We start from the raw sequence: 24,026 nt of genomic DNA, 5'->3' as shown, positions 1-24,026 counted from the left end.
CAAGTTTCCCGATAACGACAACCTAGCAACGCAGCCGGACTCTCTCGTCGCAGCAAACGAATCCAGACGAGCGCGTAGCCGCGCATTAGAGCTCCCTTTGCCGGGATTTCGTTAATTCATCGCGTTAGGGGCACGAAGACACGGCCGATGCAAAGCCGTTGGTCCACGTTGGTTGCTCGCTCGTAGCCGCGCAATCATTCATATTTAACGGACCATTTGATGGATTGTACCCAGAGACGATGGGGTAAAGGACGAGGGAAAGAGCGAACAGAGAGAGAGAGAGAGAGAAAGAGAGAGAAATGGCAAGCAACGGAGGTTATATGGAACAGGACGTAAACGGAGGTTTAAAGCGTAGGTTGGCAGCAGGTCGAAGTCTCGTAGGTGGGTTAGGTCGTAGTCCTCGGGGACGCTGCATTAGTCACACTCTCGCATCACTCAGCTCGCCCTCTCTTCCTACGTCTACTTTCCTTTCCCCCTTTCTTCGTGTATCCTCGCTTTACGTGGAAAACGGGCAACGGCCTTCTCTTTGCACAGCACGGGAACATTTTCACGTGGGAATATTTAACTCCGCGGCGGCAAATTACTCTGCGGCCCTCCGGTCACCATTGCGCGCCTGCTGCAAGCTAACCCGACGCTGGCAGGTTGCGCGCCACCGCACCGGGAACCGTCCAACACGAGACGGGACTTTACGAGCTACGCCTCCCTCGGGAACTGATAAGGCAACGTCGTGCTCGGCTGACGTGCCCGCCCGCCACCCGTCTTCCCGACAACTTGATGTAAGTGCGCGAATACGCTCTGTGTTTACGCGAGAGCTAGACTTCCCGCTACTTCTTCCACTTTTTCCCACGTTCCGCGTGTCTGCTCCCGACCCAACTTTTGGAAATCGCGCTACGCGACCACTTTGCCAATGGGTTTCACGCTTTGCAACGGCGTTCAGATTGTACGCGTTTTCGAATCACTTCGTGAATAGTTTTTGTATATTTTTAGTAGCAAGTACGCTTCTTTTACAGCATTGCTCGTGGCCCGAGAATTGTATAGCATGGGAGATACAGGTCTTATCGGTGCATAGTTACTAATCACCGTTACTAATCATTTTCTTTCTGCACGCGTGTTTAGAAATAAGACGCACGTTATTGGTTAGAAGTCGAAATAATTACATCCGCGAATTGAAGGAAGAAGAAGCGAAGTACGTCTCGTTCCGATCTGAATTGAACTGAAGATTAACCACAGGATTAATAATTGAGAGATTGTAACATAAAAGAGCGAACAAACAGCTCGTCTTCGACGCATCGAGAAAAGAACGTTTCTGGTAACAAATAGCGATGCTGCTCGATAGATGGGCGGTTCCTCGCGCGATTGGAACCGATTCAAGCTTCGGAAACCATGAGCCAATTTCGACCATGGTCGTTCGAAACGGAGTAACGTGGCGAAGGTCGTCAACCTCTGCCGCGAATCGCACGAAAATTCGTTTCCAGTAGACGAACGAGCTATCAGCGAACCGCGGCTTTTAAACACGCCATTACGCAAATTAACTTTTGTAGCGCCGACGGCGTTCGCCTGCGACTCACCGACGAAGAGGGACACAGGACATCCCCTTTGGCCGTGAGCCAGCCGTTCGTTCGAGATGTTTTGCCACGAGAAAATTCGCGCATATTTTCCACGTGGCGTCGAAAACGTCGAAATCGCTGTTCGATGGTAAACTGAGCTGCCGCTGGCACCTAAGGCGTTCGATCATAATGAGAAAGAGAGAAACATCGTTCTCGTGGTATTACGTAGTTTGTCGAGAATTTACGAAGCAGGACTCGCGGGCTGACACAAGAAATAGCGTTATGACGATGTGATGTCGTAAGAGTTGAATCGATGGATGATGCAATATCATAACAATGTATTCTATTATTTTGTCATGCATCTTTAAGGCGTTTGACAGCAGGAGGATTGCAGAAGAAAAAATAAGGATAGATAAGAATAGAAACAAAAATTGTCGTTGCGATGTGTCGATCATGGTCCCAATATAGAGATTACAAAAATGAGGCGCAAACACATATGCAAGTACGTGACAGATAGTCTTCAAAAATTCCAAAGTATATTTTTTTCAGAGATACGCAACCGCTCGACATCTTGCGTTTCGTCGGACACGTCGCTTCTACTACGACAGAATATCACAGATCGGTATTGCACAGGGGAATAAATAATTCACGTTTCAGCGACATTCTATTTTTTGAAACACAAACGTTGTCACTGTGACACAGTCCATTCGCTTTACACTTTGCGACGAAGCAGACGAGAATAATATGCATAGCCTTGGAGCTTGAAGGAAGATCAGAAAGTAACGTTCGAAGGTGAAGAGCTTTGAACGAAGTCGAAAGTACGACTGAAGATTTCTTCTTTCATAGAAGCACCTTCAAAGAAGGATTCGACCTACATAGCGTGAAAGAGGCGCAGACTGTTGGCTTCCGAAAAGTTGATTGATCTTTTTCTTTTGTGTTACGTATGTTACATTCGTCTCTGTCCAGAAGCGGCCAGCGAAATGGATTTTGCTTCTTTGAACGAACATAGGTATCTACTTCCTCGAACGAACCATGCCAAGACTCTTTATAATTCTTTTACTTACTTTACTCGAAATCGTTTTATTTCGCAGTTCAGATGCTACGATTGACTGAAAACGAAATTGAGATTTATGGAGAACCCCGTTAGTTTACAACCTGAACGATGGTCGTTTAATTAGTACAAATGAAAGTGGATAACGCGCGATGCGTCTGATTATTTTGGTAAAGATGCTATCTTTGTAATTTACTCACGATACACGACAAACATGCAGAGATATACGAGTTATTTCGATGGACGAACAGTCGGTGTTGAAATGCACCGTGATAACAATTTTCGTATAATGCGACAGTGTAATATATCTGCCGGCTGATATACCGGTACAATATACTTCGATTATATACGATCATTGATGATGTTACAGAATTGTTGACGCGCAACGGTGGGTTAAATTTAATCTATTCACGGTAGGACGCCGTTGTTTTGCATTATGCCCACGACCCCTTGCAAATCTAGAATGACCCAAATAACGATCGAGCGAATTCCACTCTACTGCTATTTCTTCTGCTACAAAAACGATGCAATCTCAATATCGCGATACGATAAAATGGCCACGTTCTCTACGAAATAGATGTTTCATATGAATAAACGAATGCTTTCAATTTTTCTTTATCTCGCTAGTATTCCTTTAACAAAAAAACAATACAACCCGAGTATCACATTTTATTATCAACGTTAACATCAAATTCTTTCACAGAGGTATCACTTGTATCAGTTTATCACTGACATTTATCACAAAGTATTTCGCATACACAAAACTTTGCAAACTAATTTTCAAAAAATCCCAAATACGTAGTCCATGAAATTGCAAGTATCTATTAAAAGCTAGCTTATTTGCCTCGCAGAGTCAGCGGAAGCGCACGAAGATACAGAAAGCTGGGAGAAACCGCGAGATCACCTCCGTCTTTGAGGAAAAGTTAAAGGACAGTGATTCGACGGTCTACCATTGAAGCTGCCACACGTGTCGCTTTGCAATTCAACGCGGTCGGGACATAGTGGCACGCAAATATGCGTTTTTGAGTGTGCATAGCCCGGTTAGGTTCGGTGGCGAGATGCTTCGAGAATCACTATAAATGGTAATGGAGAGCGGTGTTCACCTCAAGCCGGGACAAAAGGTGTGGAAACAAGGCCAAGAAGAGAGGAGGACAAGAAAACGGTCGAGGAGAGAGGTCGATGGGGAAAGAAGACAAGGAACGGGTGGCCCCAGGGGGTGGTTTGAAAATGTAATATTTCTTCTGGCTGCGGAATAAATAATAGTATCGTACTATTATACAATGGTAATAATACACGTTCAATTCAATGGTACGCTTCACCGCGACCTTCGTTTTCAACTTCGCTAAAGCGGTTCCCGATGCTCCATTGCATTTCCATAAATTTCAGTTGTGCCACTGGCCGCCCCCGCGGTTCCCTTACACTCGATGAACCTGGGCAAGGTTTCAGGGTTTAGCATTGGTTTCGTTGGCAATTAAGTCGCTCGTATAATTTCAGCTAGTTGACTGTACGAGTTTCGAGAGATGATACCGCGTCCATTAATAGTCATATTGATTAGGAATAGAGGGAAGTTGGATGGATTAATTTAGAAATAAGGAGAACGCTGACTTGGATTGAATTTGTTTGGAAATATATGAGAAAATACCAAGCTTTTGGTTTTTTATAATCTCAAAGAATTGTTCATAATATGGATAATAAATAAGAAGTTATAAAATCATTCGTCATTAGTTATAAAGTAAAATTGACTCTAATATTTACGATCCTTACTTTTACGAAAAATAAACTTGACGAGGTTTCTTTGTACTAATTTACGGAATAAAACTTCGGTTATATAAACTTCGTTTAATCGAGCGAAACGTTAATTAATTTTCCATCAAACGAATTCCTTGTATGCTCCAATTCATTTATCCGAACCCGAGGTCCTGTTATATGAAAGAATGATCATCGGAATAAAAATTTTCATTATACCGAGCTCCAATTATACAAACTATTTATCTCTTAGCATGTACAAACAGGTCTCCATTGACCTATGAAAAAGAAAAACGATTTACGCAAGCATAAAAATTTGCATAAAATAACGTATTACTTAGAGCATCGCTTATAAAATAAAAACACCGATAACTATACCACGGAAACGCTATTAATATCAGGTCTCTAAATATGAAACCGGGATTTGCCTATAGATGGCCCTAGCTGATAATGTAGTTATCATTAAACTGCGTCATTGATGCCAAAAGTCTTTGTTGACATCTCACAAACATTTTCGACTCAGAACAATGCAAGTTTCATACAACAGCATAGTTTGTAATAGCGTTAAACATGTCAAATTTTGTGCCTGCAAACTACGATTTGCGGACAGCATTGATTTTCTGTTACCAATTGAAGAAAACTGCTGTGGAATCGCATCGAATGCTTGTCGAAACTTACGGTGAGTATGCTCTTGGTAAATCACAGTGCTTTGAGTGGTTTAAAAAATTCAGAAGTGGCAATTTTGACGCGTGGAACGAAGAACGTGGAAGACCACCGAAAAAGACCACCGAGCTGTTAAAACCTGGCGAAACCGTTAATGTTGAGCGCTACCGACGACAAATGATCGATTTGAATCAAGCTTTGCGTGAAAAACGACCAGAATATCAAAAAAGGCAACACAAAGTAATTTTGCTTCGTGATATTGCACCATCGCATACAGCAAAACCGGTCAAGGAAACGATCGAAGCGTTCAGTTGGGAAATACTTCCGCACGCGGCTTACTCGCCAGACTTGGCTCAGTCCGATTGCTATTTATTTGCATCGATGGCACACGCACTTTCTGACCAGCACTTCGCTTCTTACGAAAATGTACGAAAATGGCTCGATGACTGGTTTGCCTCAAAAGAGCGACAGTCTTTTTGGCGTGGCATACACCAATTGCCAGACATCTGGGAAAAATGTATAGCTAGCGATGGGCAATACTTCGAATAAAATATTTTTAATCATTTTCATACAATAAACGTGTATTTTCTATACAAAAATTCCGGTTTCATATTTACATACCTGGTATTCCTGACATAAATTGATATTCGTGCATAATCTTGATGTGATCAAACGACGTCGCTAATAATTCTTTTACCCCCGAAGTGCGAACTAGGTCTCAGCCAATTTATACTCTCTGGCCCACTCCCGTTTTCTTCTTCACTCCATAGCTATAGAAACGGGGGAAAAGTCACGCTTAACTCGCGGGTTTTCCATTTATCTAAGCCCTGTCGAACAACGTGGCGTGCTCTTGCGTTAAAACGATTTTCTCTGGCGTCCCCAGCTATCACGTTCCCCCCATGATTTTCCACCAATAACGCGCTGCAGCCCCCGCGTTCTTGTCGCCCCAACCCCATTTCTTCGAAGACCCATCGTCTCTCGTGTCGTCGAGACGCATAGGCGTCAAACGTTCCGCGACAGATGCGATCCTTCGCAGAAATTACCCTCTGAGATTTCAGTACAGCCGAGACATCTGGCAATGCGCGAGAAACCGGAGACAAGCTATGTTACAGGCGCGAGACGTTTCGAATAATTTTCAACCTGCAATGAGATTTCAGATTGCTCGGGTAATCTCGTTGTTTGCTCGTGGAAATCTCGCCAAGATTCAGAAAGAATAACAGGAAGAAGGTGGAAGAAATTCAGTCAACGGAGAGTGAAGTTTTTCTATTTAAATTTACAACGATAATTGCAACGGTATATTGTTGTGTACAATACTCGTTAAGAGGATTGTCGGCACTAGAATTTTCGTTTATCGCGCAAGCTTGTTATTAATCAAGTAACTGAACCTGTTTTCTTTATTATCGATCTTAACCCCTTCGTAGAAGAAACAGCTGCAGTCATCGAGGAAGAAGAGTCGCTGCCGGATAAGAAGGCTATAAAGCGAATCGATGAAAAAAGATGAGAAATTGACCGACGATCTTCCAAAAGAAAACGCGTCATCCTGATTTCTGAGACAATCGCATCCTCGACTAATATCGTTGGAATCAACGTTATACCTTTGTTTAAGATATAAAATTGCGTAACAATTTGCACGAATAAACCAGAATAAATTTCCGATCTTAAAATCCACAAAAATTCATAAATCTTGCGAAATATCCGCTTATCGATAAGAAATACTTTTCACATCCCATGAAAACTGCGTATTGCATGATGAACGAAGCTGGCACGGCAGATCGACAAATCCTACATATTCTTCAAGACGCGGAGGAGCCGCGAGGCTCCACGGGGAGATGCGCGGTATGCTTCTCGAGTCGCGAGAGAGTTTCGAAGGCTCGAATTGCAAAGGGAAATAACTTGGTATTCTATTAAAGAAACAGCCGGTGGGAACAGAGATCGCGGAGGGAGTTGGTTTTGCTCGCGATGCTGCAACATTGAAGGAGGGTGGGCGCGCGTTATCCTACTCGCGTGCGCCGCCATTGGGAATTAGTTGCGTAGAACTGTTTCCGTGAGAAGCTGTAAAACTCGGCTGGGGGTTGAAGCAGCCGCGCGCCATGTCGACGAGGAGAGGAGTTGGAGGCGGAAGTTTCGCCGCAACGAAAGGAGTTCTCGGGGATTCGGAACTCGCGCTGCTCTCGTTAATATCGGCGCTTGTTGCCGCGTACAGCGCGAACCAGCGCGATGATGAATGCGAAATGCACGTTACACGGATATGCAAGCGGAAGTAGATGGAAGACGAGTTTCGCTGGGTTGGAGAAGAAACGGAGGGAGGATATACAGTTCTTACGCGCCGCATCCATGAGAGAAGAATTACGCTGTTTCGTTCCAATTTTCTTCGAACTCGCTGCAGATTAAATACCGGTCTAAGAGGATTTGTGACTCGTAAGATGATTAAGTGGAAGACGTTGCGTTTTCTGTAAATTAGAAGAAGCAGGATGATGAATATTTTGTTACGTATCGAGGCATGCGATGTTTCCCTCGTTGCTTTTCTCAGTTATCGATTTTATATTGCATCCATCGCTGTGTCATTAGCGGTGAAATTGTCTTGATTTTCTTTTATATCGACGCGATTCAATTTTGTGGTGGACGTTGGTGTGTTTCAGTTTGTTGGACGCAGTCTGTTCTCTAGCGTAATACGAGGTCGTGCGAGCAGGAGGAGAGCTCAATTTACATTTTCACCTTTAAAATTGAACCTTCCAGACTTGTGTTTTTAATTCCGAATATAAGAAGGACTCTTATAGAGTTTTAAATAAGATACATAAGACAGAAGTTAAAGTCCAAAAATATGAGATTTAAAAGCGAATAATATGACATTGGAAGCATGGAATTAACGAGACCAATTACCCGTAATCCATTTCTATCGCAAAAATTATTCGTGCTCGTGCCCGAGTTATCAATTAAATGTGTATTGCTTTTATTTTCTAGATAGAATCGATTTCAACTAACGAGGATAATTCTCATCGAATTAACGAGTCCGTTTAATATGTAATCAACCAAACTCTACTATATTCGATATGGTTTTATTACAGAATTCCAACTAAAATACACGATCCGCTTATAAAAATGAAAAAAGTATTAATCTCAAATACACATACTTTTCATCAAACGAAAATCGAACTACGCTCTACACGAATTTCGTCTTCGATCGAACGTAAATATCGTAAGAATTATAGGAAGCTAATCAAACGGATACAGATTCGAGATTGACTTTAACTTCAACAAACATTCTATGATACATGTTAGAAACAAAATAACATTTCGAGATATCAGCAGATAACAAGAAAATCATGAATCGCAAGAAACATATCTCTGCTTAGATTCATTCTATCCCTTTAATTGTGTTCGCAAAAACATATATTCACGTAAACCTCTGCAATCTACCTTCTAAACACTCGTTAATCGCAGATAATTAATATCACGAAGAGCGTGGATTGGTTAATTGAAGGAAAGCAAACGAATTTCTTACGACACAGGTATTACGCTATAAATCACGATACGACATTACGCGAAAGAGATGATAATGGAAAAGAACCACAATGGAAGCGTAGTATCCTCGAAACGAAACGGTTTCACAGAGTAGATTCTATGCAAGATGAAACGTCGTGGCATCGTTACTCACTCTTCACGGTCGGCGAAGGGTGAGTTGATGGAGCGAATCTCGTTGCCGCTTTAAGATGCTTCTCGCTTTATCTTTTCGCACGATTTGACAAAAAGCATTTGCTACAGTGTATACTCGGTAAAATAAAGCCAACTAGACACGGGCTGCAGCGCATCCTGACGCCGTTTTGTTATCTAATGATGCGAAAACCTATTCTTCACTGCCTTCGCGTCATTTCATCGAATAATGCGCAGATTATTATTTCCAACGTTTAGACGAAGAAATTGAATTTTCTCTGTTGCACAAAAGTGAAGTCGATTTACACGTAAACACAAAAATATTTATTTTAAAGACTGTTCTCCTTTTGATTTCTAAATTCAGCTGCATTATTATACGTGTTGATTTACTAAACAGGCAAAATTGATAAAATTGTGATGGTCAGTGTATATTAAAATCACTTTAAATACAAGTACAGAGATAACGTGTGCCGGTCGTTATCGTCGCTCGCTCGATGCTACCGTTCAACTCCGCGCTCGCTATTCGACTGTATGACTCGCTATAATGATTCGTTATACTGATTGTCCTAGAGATCACGTTCGTCTATTTGTATCGAACGATGGTATTAGAAAAAGTTCCAATGTAACTTCGGTTGACAATTACAAATAACAACGATAATATTTTGTCCGCAGTTCGTTTACCTTTGAACCTGGCAAAACAAAACAACGTTGATACTCCAAGGCACAACGATATGAGTCTCTCCCGATTCGAATCTTTCGTTGACTCGTGTGTCGCTACAAAATTACAAAGACTTGGTTTAGAAGGGAAACTGTAAATGCAAAAATATAGGCGCGGGAGCTATCTCGGATTGACAAGCACCTTCGATATTTTAGAATTTTAATTTAGCAGCGGCAGATGAAGGTTCAATATGATTACAGGAAATTCTCATAATTGAGAAGAAATTATTACGATGATACATGTGTCTAGAAATATATTAGTCTTCGATCGTGAAAAATTTGAAACTGCGATCGATTTCACGGTTTATTTAATTAATCTAAATAATTATCGCAACAAAAGATCTAACAACTAAAACCGTTCTACCCGTAACAGACAAATACCGAAGAGTTCGCAATGTAACTAATATCGACACGTCAAACGAAAATACACGTATAATATCGAAAAATAGCATAAGTGTTTGTTGGAAAAATTGACATTAGCATATATTTACGTAGGCACAGCCATAATCCTTGGTGCTCACTGGTAAATTATGGAACCTATTTACCGCTGTGATAAAATATCGTACGTTCGAGTGTCACCGCGCATTTACGTTTCAATTGTTCATTTGTCCGATGTATATGGGGTAGAAGGGGCACTGGGAATTGTTATACATTAATAATGAAATGCTGCGTTTTGCCGTCGGTTATTATCGGACACGGGAATGCTTCAAAGTGTTTTGAAGAAGCAGCTATTGTTGAAATGCTAGTACCAACAATAACCGGGTGTACCGAGAATAAAAGAATTTACGATATATTTACTGAATATTCACAATCAGCTTTTGCAATTACAATGAAAATGAAAATAAAAAAGAATTGTTCTTGGTATTAAAAAATCGCTTGGCTGAAATATGTGCTACATGGTATTTATGGACTAAAATCGGAATGGTGGATGGCAGAGCATGAATAAAAGGATTTGTTACGATTATTAAAAAAATTTTCAACGAGGTGAACTTTTCTCGATTTAAAAATTTCAAAGATAATAAAATGGTAATAATACCATTCTAGGGAATACGTTACCTAAAATGCATCGTTAAAATTGTTATATTACAAAAGAACGTGGATAATCGATATCTTGCTCTATAGATTACTTCATAATTATTCCTTAACAGAATCAGTCGCTCTAGACTCCAATTTAAAAAAAGAAAAAACTGTAAAATTATAGTTGAAAAAAGAACGAGAAGGAGAGTCAAAAGAGCGAATAAAAAAAATAGACGACGGGGCAAACGTTTCGAAAGTTTCGATCAGTTAAAAAGGTCTATTAAGTACACAGCTTTCAGAGGGTTAACAAGCCACCGCAAGTTCAGCGGAGTGTAATTAAATCTAGAGGAGACTGCGTTTAGCTACAGCGAAAGGTTGCAGAAATTTATCGAGTTCTCGAAAAGTTATACAAGTTTCGAGTCGCTCGAGAACTTGCCGGACACTCCGCCGTAGACATCACACGAAAATTAAACTCCGCTAGACTTGGGCAAAAATTTTTAAAGCGACCAAGCTTTGCCTCGCTAAGACGATTCTATTTCCTCTTTTCCGCTGCTTCTATGATATCGTGTCATAGCAGTTGCGACTTCACATTATTCAAACAAGTACAGAACTGTTGTACACTTTTGTCATGGATTTTATTTATTAATTATTGTAATTTAAAGCGATCAATTTAATGTGACATTATACAAAATATTTAGATTGTCGAAAGAGTATGACAGTGTGTCTCTTTACAATCCTTTTCCTCTATCTTTCTCAATTTAAGCGAGCTTCGTAAAAATTCGCAAAAGCATTCGTTCGCGTGCACTCGAAGCCTTAAACAGTTTTCCATTTCATACGTTTCCATTTCAACTTCAAAGACTCTCCAACCAATTTTTCGCGCCTTATATGCCGAAAAGCGTGTCATTCCCTATAAACTTTCATTCGAACTATCGTTCCAATCCTATCTGACATAATTCCAGTTCCCCATTGACTAGTTTGGAGAACTAGCGGAAGTCGAAGTAAAAGTCGAGCGTGGCGTATCGCGCATCGGTAAAACTGCTGCGGAAACTCAGACGGAGATGAGCACGCCGGGCCGCATACGCGACCTGCCTTTCCGCGAATAAATTCCCCGTACGTGTCTCGAATCGTAGCGAACGAGATCTTCCTGCCTGGTTTCCGGTCCCCGCGGATGGCGAGGGAACCGGCCGAGGATCCTCCGCTGGAACGAATTTCGGGTCAGAAAGGACTGCCACGAGCTCTCGTCTCGTAGCGATACCTTCGTACGTTCGCACGTTCCCTCGTCGCGCCACCTGACAAGAATATTATAATCGTGGATCACGAGAGACAAAAGTTTTCTGGCCGGGCTGTAAAATTCTTTCGCTCGTATTTTTCAAGAAACGACCGAGGGTGAGAAAATCGAGAAAACAATTGCTGGGAGACGTTCGAAGGAGATTTACGGTAGCGACGATTCTTTCTTTTCATTTCGCCGCTTGAAAGTAAGGTACAGAGTACGCACCTCGAACTGGAATATTAGTTGAGAAGCCATGTGACAAAGTTGATCGAGAGATTCTGGTTTGTCGAGTCGGAGTTTCGCATCGATGAAAAGTAGGGTAGCTCGTGAAATTGTGGGGCTATCGATGGAAACGAGTTTCTGATGAAATATATTCAGTTATTATGGTTTCGAATTTAATTTCCACTTTGTAGGATATATAATTTGGGAATTAAACTTGCGTTTGGAAATGAAAATTTGTAAGTTTGGTATCTATACTTGATAGCCTGTCTCTCTGACAGCAGTAGTTTAACATATAAATTTTGTACGCAAAGAGTCGAATTGTCGGATCAAAATTCATTGTGCGTTATAAATCGTAACTAAAAAAAAAATATTCATGAGATACTAATACGTAATCAGTAGAATTAAATCTAGAATACTGATCGCAGTTTGTAAGTGACTAAACGAACGGATAGCCTGAAATTAAAAGAAAATCACTGCAAGATGGAACAAACAATAAACTAACAAAATACCAGTTGATAAGCACATTTTTTACTGTTATTATATTTTTTCTGTTACCATAAACAATAGCATATTTTTCTACCGAAAGCCGATCCGAAAACCAGTGTTCCTAAATGCAATTTCCTGTACGGAACTCGGCCGAAAACGCGAGAGCCTGCAGCTGGTGCGTCCGATTGCAGGCTGCACGGCCACCAATATCCAAGAAAATCTGAATATCACATCTTTTTCCCGCAAACGCACCCCTCGTTTTCACACGGTTGATCGTACGTTCGCGTTAACACCCCCTTCACCCCTGTTTTTCCACCCTCTCCTTTCCATGACCTCCTTCGTTGCTCCCTGCTGTTTCACTTCTCGCTCTCTCTCTCTCTCTCTCTCTCTCTCTTTCTCTATCGTCGCGAGGATTATTGAATTTCCTGTCATTTCCAGAAGAAATACGCTCTATTTACTCTGCCGTGCTATGAGCACGCTTGCAGCCGGCCTGGATGTGGACGAGAAATAAGAAATATAAGGAGAAGCAGCAACGAATCGAGTCGTTGGCTCGCCTATACCGCGGCCAAATCAACAACAGGGTATTTCACGTTGCGACCACGATCTGGAATCGCGCGAGAAACCGTTCGAAGACGTCGTGTCCAAACATCCACTCAGCCCCGATCATCCAATCGATCTGTTTGTTGAGACTCGCGATGCTGTACCGGCGAAACATCGTATTATTTTTGTTAAAACGTTTGAATTGAGAAAGAAGGGAGTAGAGGCTGTTATATCGGGCGACAAAGCTGATGTTTCTGTCAACAGCTCGATAAAAAGTGACATGATGCTGCTATGTTGTCTTTAGGTGGGACTTAAAGTAGGCCAAGTTGTAGACATTCACGTGAAAAAGAGAATTTAACGCTAGGACTACCAGACCAGTAAAACTGACGAATGTATACTTTTTTCATGACAATTTTATAGACTTGCAACGTAAAGTAAAGTATAAAACGAAACGTTTACTGTATGCGATTTATACAGACGAGAATCACCGCATATTCCACTATAATTCAACAACGCAGATTTGTAATTATCGATTCCAGCAAATTTTTAAATTGTTAAATATTTTAATTTGCAAATTATCTATAACACTCGTTACACGGATTATCGTTACGATTGAGCAAAGGTAAATCGTATTTACAAAAGACACTTCAATTTCAATTCTAGCTTTAATCTCTATTCTGTGATCTGAAAATCCCTAACTACCACGATGAATAAGTAACGACCATGTAAGTAGCTACTGGAAAAATACTAGAAGACCGAGGGTTAAGGACCGAAATCCTCAATTCCATTGAACCATTCCGTATATCGCGTTATCTTTATTATCCTCTGAGAGCGATCAGCCATGCAAAAATTTCGTTTAAAATCTGGGATGATCGGCTGGTATCGGTCACAGGTACTCGAAAACGTACTCCATCGCCAGGAATTCGCGTTGTCGTGAAACCCCTCGGGCGATCCCATCGTCGAGTAGGTAAAAGGAGACGAAAAAAAAAAACAACACACATACAGGGTAACGCGAAATGGCCTCAAAGTCTCGACGATCGAGGCGTAAATCGACGAAGGTTTTAGCTTGCGGGCATAGTCTGGCCCCCATCCTACGATGAAAGCATCCAGGGGCGCTAGTTCGTACCTCTTTTCTCGCCTTATCTCGCCGAGAAGAAGAGAAAAAATAAAAAAGAAAAAGGAAAGAAGAGACAAAGGATGAAAAGCGCGCAACGGCCAATCGCATCTCGGGAATAAAAATCTCATACATGTAAAAATATTCAATCGGGGGTTGTCCTCCTTGTGCTTGGTGGGTCACGCCTCCGATATTTCCTACTCTTTCCGGGCCGCTCTATCTGGGATTGCCTGGAGAAAAAGGGAAATCCTTTTTCTCCGCGCCACCCTCTGTCTGAAACCCCTTCTCACGCCTCGATCCGTCCAACGAGAAAGAAGAACGTGCGATTTCCTGCCTTTGCAGCGCCGGTTTATTAGCGATCGCTGTCGAACACGACGAACCAAAGCTCGCGACGTAAGGACCAAAGAGAAAAGAAGAGATCGATCCGAGAAAGTACTAGGCAATTCGTCGTGACACGCTTCGCTCTGGTGTGCTGTGGTGTGGTGTGCTGTTCCAATCGAAGAACAAGGGAAGAAAAGATACGAGATTGAGATATCGATTAGCGCGTTCGCCGCTGACTTTGATGTAACTACGGAGGAATCTCGATAGTTTGGATCGAGCCTTGGTAGGGGAAATCATTGTTTAATGCTTGTGGCTGTAATGTATTTTTAATTATAAGAATGAAGAATTTTTGTTTGCGTTTTTGATCCGCACAACGTTAAACGTTTTACGGTGATTAGCTCGTACACTGGATTGTGTTTATAACACGATTTATTTATTTCATTCGTTTCTTGAATTGTTACCTTAAAATGGGGGAGGTGATATTGAAGCTTTCTAGATTTCACTTACAAGTTATCATTTTTCTATTAAACGTAAGGTTTTACTATTACGAAACTTGGTGAACATCATGCGATTAAATTTAAAGATTGTTTCTATAATTCGGCTACGTTTTGTCTATATTTGATATATATCTATTTTAAACAATCTATTTTATACTATTTTATTACTTATTGTATAGTAAAAATAAGAGGGACAAAGTACGATGTGAATTGCAGGTGGAAAGATTGTAGAAGATCAAAAAACCGTTTAAAGTTACGGGTTTGTTAACATTTTATTTCAAAAGGGAACGTATTTATAAATTTATATTTCTACAATGGCGTTCTTCCTTCTCGAACTTTTTATCGGCGAAAACGAAGTTAAATTAAGACGCGTATAACGGTACCAACAAACTACAAAGAATTAAATATTTCATAATACAAAGTGTGCTGTGAACATGACATTTTTTAAATGTTTCTTGCTTCCTTCGATGTTGCGTTCTTCCTTCTTTACGAACATGTGAGATATTTACGATGAAATAAATCAGACTCCAAATTGATACTTCGAATGCGATAAATTGAACTTGATGGCAAGAGAAATCGATAAAAGTGGTATATGCAAAACTTAATAACAACGAGCTTAGTAGTTTCCACGACAGCTTAATTATACGAAAAACTATTTTAACTCGGTCACGGAGCGATATTTATATCTCCTCCGGTAAATATAAAAATAAGAGAAATTCTCTTGTGCGATATCAACGTGGAAGAAATTCCAAGATGCTATTTGTCTGAACGAAAGCCAAACCGTAGGACAAACGTACCACGCGCCAGTATAAAACTTTAACCTTTGAAAGGCATTCTGAACGTTGAAAACAACAGACGGTGGCAACGACATTAGGTAAACAGGTCTGATGAATGCAAACTGTTCCCGGGTCGAAAGTTACCATGTCGTGAACGAACGCGACAAATCTCGAAGACGTAACGAAGGAAAAGCTTCGGGCGGCATTTCCAACAATCGCGACTTCGCTAGTTTACGTGCACCGAAAATAGAATCTGACCTACAATTGTCGTCTGCGGGAACGGCACTCCGCGAAGCCAAGCTAAACACACGCATTCCGATTTATCGATCTCGATCATTCTACAATTTGCTATTTCGTTCGAAGGCGATCGAATGATTCTTCGATACAAAATTTTATTTTTATATCGTTTTACACACAACGTAATTGGTAGATAGGAATTTTTATATCAAAGTACGTATATATGTTGAACAATGAGAACATATTTTCGAGCATTTAAAAAACTCATTTTTGAAATTCAAGTTTCATAACCTCTAGGTATATAAATACGTCTGTGATTATGAGAGTGGCCTAAATAAAGAATCTAAAAAAAGAAAAAAGTTTATTGCTTAATCATCGCTTAATTATCGTTGCGTATATTCGCATTAATTAGATAAAACGAATTCATCACGCGTTGTATTAATATCTAGAAGTATAAAGTAAATTATTGTATGACCACGTTATGGCACGCGTTCTTTTCAAGAAAACAGCACCAACAACTTAACACGTCTTTCAATTTTAACTAAACGGCGAAGAAGAACATGAACCACAACATCAAAAACAATTCTATCCACAAAAAAAGACCATTACCAATATCCACACATCTTTGCGCGAATCGGAAAGCAATTTCAAAAATGCAAAAAAAAAAAAACGTGACTAAAAATTCCCCACGAAGACAAAGTATTAAACCAGACGTCCCATTTTATTCTAAGAAAATAAAATCGATGCTTGCCAGCATTCGTATGGAATCTGTACATAACCCGTGGTTGGGTGCAACTGTGCAACAAAAGCGGAAGAGGGTGGACCGATGGGTGAAGGGGTGCGAGCAAAACGTGAGGACGACGTGTCGCCCATGGCACGGATTGCGTACACGTTCCAGCCATAAGAACGGATTTTCGTTGCGCAAGTGGAACGAGCGAACAGTCGTCGGCCCTTCCGTGTCCCTCTTTTAGTCGTGACTTTATTGCAGCAAGCGGCCATTTGTCCACGTCGACGACGCGACGTTCGGACGGCGGCCGGATCTTTTCAGAAATTGTGCATGCACACCAGAACGAGCAAACCGCAAGCATGTGCTCTAGACGCGCTTTTTACCAATCCAACGACGACTTTTTCTCTTCTTCTCTCGTTGCTAGACTTCGTCTAACTGAATAAATTCCAGGCTTCTTTGGATCCGTTTCACTCGATATTCGCGTTCGACGAAGGTTGACGAGTTTGACGTTTTAACGCGACGCGAATTACGTGGAGCTAACACAGTTTTTGATTTCAGATGTGCACACTTATTAGAAGCTTTGTGGACCTTGGTGTGTTTTTCATAGAATGTAATTTGAATGAAATTTTTTAGAATGAAAAGACTGGTGAAGGCGTTGTTTTTTTATTGAAACTGTTGTAAAATATTATAGCACGATAGAATTTATAAATATATATATCTGACCGATCGATCGTCTCCTGGATAATTTGGCTCGATTGTCATATTTTATTTAAAATCAGCATGAATCTTGATATTATACTTAGGAACACAGGTATACGTTACGTCGATGTCTATGGACGATAAGTGTCCCGTGATTTATAGACGATGGTATACATATGTACGTTATGTGCGATTTCCTATGACTTATGGAAGATAGTGAATGTACAACGTACATAGATTCGAGTGTATAGAGCGAGCTATTTTTTGGGTTGTTTGTTATGTAAAGGATGATTTGATTTAGAACGGACGAGGATTACGTGGTTTTGATGAAGTGTTGGAAGAAGCGAGGAACGTAGGTATTGTTTCAGGTTCTTCGAAGATTTATGTTCCGATATTTTAAATTTGAAAGCCGAAGAACACGTTTGTCCGCTTGGTTAGCAAAGACATTTCGATTCGAACTTGGAATGTGTTAAACCTCACGCGTTCGGTATTTTTATCGTAAATTAATGTTTTCTGATAGTAGCATATGTATTTTCATCGTAAATTAATACCTTCTGATAGTGGCATATCTCGAAAGTTTCTGAAAGGAAAAGGAAGAAAGTTGCAAAGAAGAAACTTTCGCCAATTTCTCACTAAGTTTGTAGTGTCTTTTTCGTGATCGGGTATTTTCTGCCTGCTGGAACCCTCGACTCGGCCCTCTCAATTTTCTATCGCGTTTATCCCGCAACACCTTCGATAGAATTAAGACCCGGTATCTACGGCATCTACACCATATTTCTCGATACTTTGCCCAATCTCCCCTCGCGAAACTTCGACGAAACCTCCTATAAAATACAACGAGGAAAGACGTCTCTCTGGCACGGCAAAATGTTCGGGATAAAATAAGATTTTAGTCGCAGACTCGCGAAATCCCATTGAACACGTTCGCTAAGCACCTTATTTTTATTTCTCACACCGTTACATGCTAACGAGTAAATTTATCTCAAGTTATGTACAAGCCAAAGGTGTAATTATTAAGACCAATGATATATTAAGAGCATATAAAATATATATAAAATATATATAAAGATATATAAGAGCATGGAAAAATATATGTAAAATATATATGGTAAAATATATATGGTTTTAGAATAAAATAAAATAGCAATGTTCGTAATATAGGACTAACGAGCTAAATTTTAAACTGCATTCTGTGTACCTTGGCATTTTTAAATTTCCCATAAATACACAAAAGTCCTTTGTATAATCTAAAAGTGTCGATACGAACGTCGTTCGCTGTGTAAATGGAACAGGACGAGTCTGCCAGAAGTGACAAGAAGATAATATTTCATGTTCCAAAAAGACATCGGCTGATCTACTCGAAGACTCATTTTTTTCTTCCGTTCCGCTTTCGCGTAGAGTACCAAGTCGTAGTCGATTCGCGTCAGCGGAAATTCCTCGAAATTAACAAGAGCTGCCAATTTATCTCTCGAGTGTGTACGCGCATTTACGCACACACGTTGGCGCGAAATAAGGGGAAGGTGTACGGCTGTGGAAACGAGAAGAGGATAACCGAGGGTGAAGCGAGGCAAGGGAACACTCGAGCATGACTCAATTCTTGGCACGGTGATTCGCAACGACCACGTAACTCTCTACATCCTTGCACCGATGTCACCCGCACCGCAGACGTTCCGCTCCCTTCGATTACTATATTCGATGGTTAAAAGCGAGAAAGGAAAAGAGGAAACGCTGATTGATAGATTCCTGGCAAACATTTTGAAACAACGTAACTAAGTCAGTGTATTAGGATAATTATTTATAGAGTTTACGAATCGAGATGGATTTTTCTTGATTTAAAGCGCGGATAAAGAATTAATTATTAATTAATCTCTAATGTGAAATTAGAAAATTATGCAGCACGAAGTTGGAAGTTGAATGTGTGCCAACTTTTCCAAAGGTGAGAGAGTAAACTCGAAGACCGATTTTGAAGAAATAGAAGAACCTCTGTGAAATATAAATAAAATTAAAAAAAGAAAGAAAGAAATAAAAGAAAGAATTTTAAAAACGTATTCTGCGATCTACGTTAAATCTCACATCTCCGATGCTTTCAACTTTCTCTTAAAACTTCACCTACTCTTATCGTCATTTCGTATTCACACAGCCCGAATTTGCTCAAACAACCGCCTGCGCTCGATCGAGCCACTTGCACAACGTTAATTCGTTGGGCGCGCATCGAGTAATACAGCAGCTCCTAACATCAATGTAATGGAGATTCACGAGCTCGTGAAGTTCTCTCAACTCGTTGAGTTTCTAACGAAAGACTCGACCACGGGCTGCGTTTGTTTTTTCACCGCGGAGGAAAGCAAACTTACGCCGGCCAGTTTCGCGGCGACTTCGAAAGCGAATCGATCAACGTACCCGGAACGTGGTTTCCTCTGTCGGCAACCGTCTGATCCAACAGAAACGCCATCCACGACGGATAAATTGATTTAGCGCCGTTGTCTGAAATACCTGACAACGCTTTGCTCGCAACTAGACAAGTTAGACTACAAGGAATTGTACTCTCGGCTCGTTTGGAAGACACAGCCTTGCCAAATTTATACCAGAGGAGGATCCTTTGATTTCAACGACGTGGTTCCAGCTAAAACGACAAGCTTTTCATCCTGTTCGGGGACCGTGCACCGTGTCGTTCGTTAAAATCGGACAAAGGGGCTCGCGCGAATCGTAAAACGCGACTTTATCGCGTCATTGAAAAGACTGGCGCGTCCAGTTCGCAGAAACGATGGAAGAACCAGCTTCGTGTAAGCGTTAATGACGGCTAAATTGGATCGCAACGTCGTTGCTGACGCATTTCTAATGACGTTAGTTGCAGGTATTCGATATTTTTAGGGCAATTTAATTTTCGAAGGAATTTTGCTGAAAGAAGTTTAAGGTATAGCGCGAATCTAACTGGTTAGTATATTACATAATTTCATTGGCACACTCTGGTGCAGTATTTTAATTGCTCCAACATTCGAATACTTTCTTTCAATCGTAGAATGTCTTCACAAACAGATATATGTCATTGAAGAAAGTTGTTACATTACGTTTAATTGCATTTTTCTATAACGTTATCTATGTCGAGAACGAGAATACGAATATCCGTAGCTCAAGATCAATTCATCTTCGAACCACGAGTTCGCCTATGATAATTACCCGAAACAAGATATTTAACCTAAATCGACACCGAAATCAAAACTTACTTTTGTCTTCCGATCGAATTCCAACGAGGCGTTATAAAAGACCAGCTAACAGTAAGCGAAAGAAAAAAAACACGACGAACATTTTGATAGTGAAATATGGAGGAACAAGCCAGCCGTGCCACGGAATTCCTTTCGAATGGATCAAATTCGAGCACGAAGGTTTTATTAATAGGCGCAAGATGAAGCCACTCGATCGCTGGCGAAATGGCTCCGGCTAGCGTTTTACCGCGAACCAATCGCAATTTGTCACCAGCCACGCTTCGCGATACAAACGACATGCTTCGAGGACGCGGCTCTCTCTTTCTCTCTCCCTCTTTTCATATTTCACCTTTTCGTAATTAAACTGCAATCGATACGCCTTTCACCGTGAACGCGAAATCGAGAAAAACAATGCACCATGCTCGCGCGCTCCACTTCGCACACCCTCCCTTGTATTCCACGTCAAAGGTAATTACATTTTTATTACGTCCTCCGGGAAACAGTTTTGCGGACGTTCTACAGCGGACCGGTCAATTTACGCGCTATTAGCGCGCGTTCAACATCGCACGCTGTCTATTTTCCAGCGTACGAGACTCGTCGAACTTTCGATCCATCGTTTTCTACCGACTCTTGTGTGCGTGTTCATCGTACGCGATAAAAACCGGTTTTTATCACATGCGTGATATTATAAGTACGTCTGGTCTTTGGAGTCGATTTTGGATTTGGTGTTCGCGCAGTTCCTGACAAAATTGGTATATATTTTAATACACGTACAATTGGCTCTTTTATGTATTATCGTTAAATATAGTACTGTGAATTTTGTATTACACGTATCCTCTGTATTTGACACTAGAAATGCAGATAAAGAAACAAATGTCTTCTAAATTGTTCAGCTTGAATTATTTGTTTCTACAGAGCTAAAGGGTTAAGTCGACGCTAATAATTCTTAATCACAGTTGTACTATTTAAACTTTTTTAGTGCATAAAAGATCCGTGAATATATCTTCGCGCGACATTTATCGTTACGCCCGCACATTCTTTGTTCCGCTGGTCAACAGCTCTATCGTTAAGTTCGAGCAAACTCTGCAAACATTTCCAAAAAGTGCTCACTCGCAACGTCCAAAAACCTTCCGCAGCTTATATAATTCTAAAATGACGATCTAGTTTTACAGAGAATATTATAAAAGCAAAAAAACGTTCACGGTCTATCTTATCGCTGGTAGCTCTTCCGAATATATTCGCCATAAAAATAACGAAGATACGCGATACAAATTATTAGTATTTTCGAGGGATCAATTTGGTGATTCGTCCGTGCCGTTCAACCGCAATTTCAGCCTTGAAACGCCATCGATCGGCGTAACTCGTACGAACGCAAGATCGTGAAATATCGATATCTATACTACGCGGTGGCGCAGAAATGGCTCGCGGGCAATTTCAATCGCGTGAAACTTGAAGAGACCACAAGCCATGGAATTCGTTTCGAGGCTGCGTGCAATCGATATCCAATTAACGATGATGCTCGCAAGAACAACAATAACAACAACGAGCAACGGCCAACATTCGCAAGAATCACCGGCAAATACTTTCTATCTAGCTGATTAGCCGCTGATTGCGAGCGACTTGAAAACGAGAATTACGCGCTGTTTTGCCTGCTTCGATTCACGGTTCGTGCGAACAATAACGAAATTCGACAAATCCAACTGCAATATATGTGTATGTATGTATGTAGGTGCGATTCTCGATATCTCGCCGAACGGAAGAAGAGGATGGGGATGAAAGGCAGAGAGGAAGAGGATGTTTCCCCAACCCTCTCTGTTCGATGACCGATCGAAGCGGACGGTGAACGTAACTTAATAATCTTCGAACAAACACGGCTTCATCATTAATTATCGCTGGGAATCCGGGTTTAAAACTGTTGGGAAGCTACGCGATATCGGCCGATACTGTGTGCCCTGCAAATACACTCGGCAAATATGGGATATGCGCGATTCGAACGACGATGATGGCGGCACCGTTTCCATACGCTCCATCCCGAAATCATAGATAAAGCTGTCTACGTTCAATTAAACGTAATTTACCTGGCCGCCTGTATCGAGTCCCTGGCAGATTGATTCGTTCGACGGAATGGCAAATAACACGCTAGGGATTAAAATTTATTTTAACTTTCTCTCTTTTTCTGTCAGTCGTTCTCTCTTAATGGTTCATATAATTTGTGGAAAAATTCTTTCTTGGTATCGGTCCGCTGTTCGTGAAGTCGAGTCTAGTTCAGAGTTGCGAGTAGTGACGGGGCAAAGTATCTACATTGTAAATAGAAATATTTTTCAAAAGAAAATACTATTTTTAATGATAGAACTCGACCATCAATCTGGTAGGTTTCAGATCTTTTGCTTTTGCGATTAGTAGAAACATGTACCAGGTATGTAAATATGAAACCGGAATTTTTGTATAGGAAAATACACGTTTATTGTATGAAAATGATTAAAAATATTTTATTCGAAGTATTGCCCATCGCTAGCTAAACATTTTTCCCACCTGTCTGGCAATTGGTGGATGCCACGCTAAAAAAACTGTCGCTCTTTTGAGGCAAACCAGTCATCGAGCCATTTTCGTACATTTTCGAAAGAAGCGAAGTGCTGGTCAGAAAGTGCGTGTGCCATCGATGCAAATAAATAGTAATCGGACTGAGCCAAGTCTGGTGAGTAAGCCGCGTGCGAAAGTATTTCCCAACTGAACGCTTCGATCGTTTCCTTGACCGGTTTTGCTGTATGTGATGGGGCATTATCACGAAGCAAAATTACTTTGTGTTGCCTTTTTTGATATTGTGGTCGTTTTTCACGCAAAGCTTGATTCAAATCGATCATTTGTCGTCGGTAGCGCTCAGCATTAACGGTTTCGCCAGATTTTAACAGCTCGGTGGTCTTTTTCGGTGGTCTTTCACGTTCTTCGTTCCTCGCGTCAAAATTGCCACTTCTGAATTTTTTAAACCACTCAAAGCACTGTGATTTACCAAGAGCATGCTCACCGTAAGTTTTGACAAGCATTCGATGCGATTCTACAGCAGTTTTCTTCAAATGGTAACAGAAAATCAATGCTGTCCGCAAATCGTAGTTTGCAGGCACAAAATTTGACATGTTCAACGCTATTACAAACTATGCTGTTGTATGAAACTTGTATTGTTCTGAGTCGAAAATGTTTATGAGATGTCAAGAAAGACTTTTGGCATCTATGACGCAGTTTAATGATAACTACATTATCAGCTAGGACCATCTGTAGGCAAATCCCGGTTTCATACTTACAGACCTGATAAGAGTTGTTGGAAAAATTAGTTGACTTTTATCGAATTACGTTGTTATTTGAATATTGATTAAATAGATTTGAGTTGTGTAAAAAATATAAATTTGTAAGCACATATAACCGGACCTGGATCGAGCGAATTAGGATCTTTATGAGTACTTTAATCAGAAGTTTGAGTTAATTTCTCGTTTACAATATTGAACCTGAGCGAAAACCAAATGTACGTAACGAATAAATAAAACAATAGTGTT

At 40.8% G+C, this 24,026-nt stretch overlaps 2 protein-coding genes across 7 annotated transcripts in view; one reads left to right on the top strand and one right to left on the bottom strand.

Annotated features, from left to right (window-relative positions):
* Window positions 1–24,026, bottom strand: part of LOC138186276 (zinc finger protein 541) — a 589,272-nt gene that overhangs the window by 284,970 nt on the left and 280,276 nt on the right. The window lies entirely within an intron of this gene.
* The window catches only part of LOC138186288 (uncharacterized), a 356,044-nt gene continuing 352,198 nt past the window's right edge, over window positions 20,181–24,026 (top strand). The window contains exon 1 of the mRNA XM_069126016.1: window positions 20,181–20,192. The gene's annotated coding sequence lies outside the window, so the exon portion shown is untranslated. The remainder of the gene's footprint in view (window positions 20,193–24,026) is intronic.

Source organism: Bombus flavifrons, chromosome 13, assembly GCF_040668555.2.
Source record: "Bombus flavifrons isolate JBK064 chromosome 13, iyBomFlav1_principal, whole genome shotgun sequence".
In the NCBI taxonomy this organism is placed as follows: domain Eukaryota; kingdom Metazoa; phylum Arthropoda; class Insecta; order Hymenoptera; family Apidae; genus Bombus; species Bombus flavifrons.
This window is presented reverse-complemented; position numbering and strand designations above follow the sequence as displayed.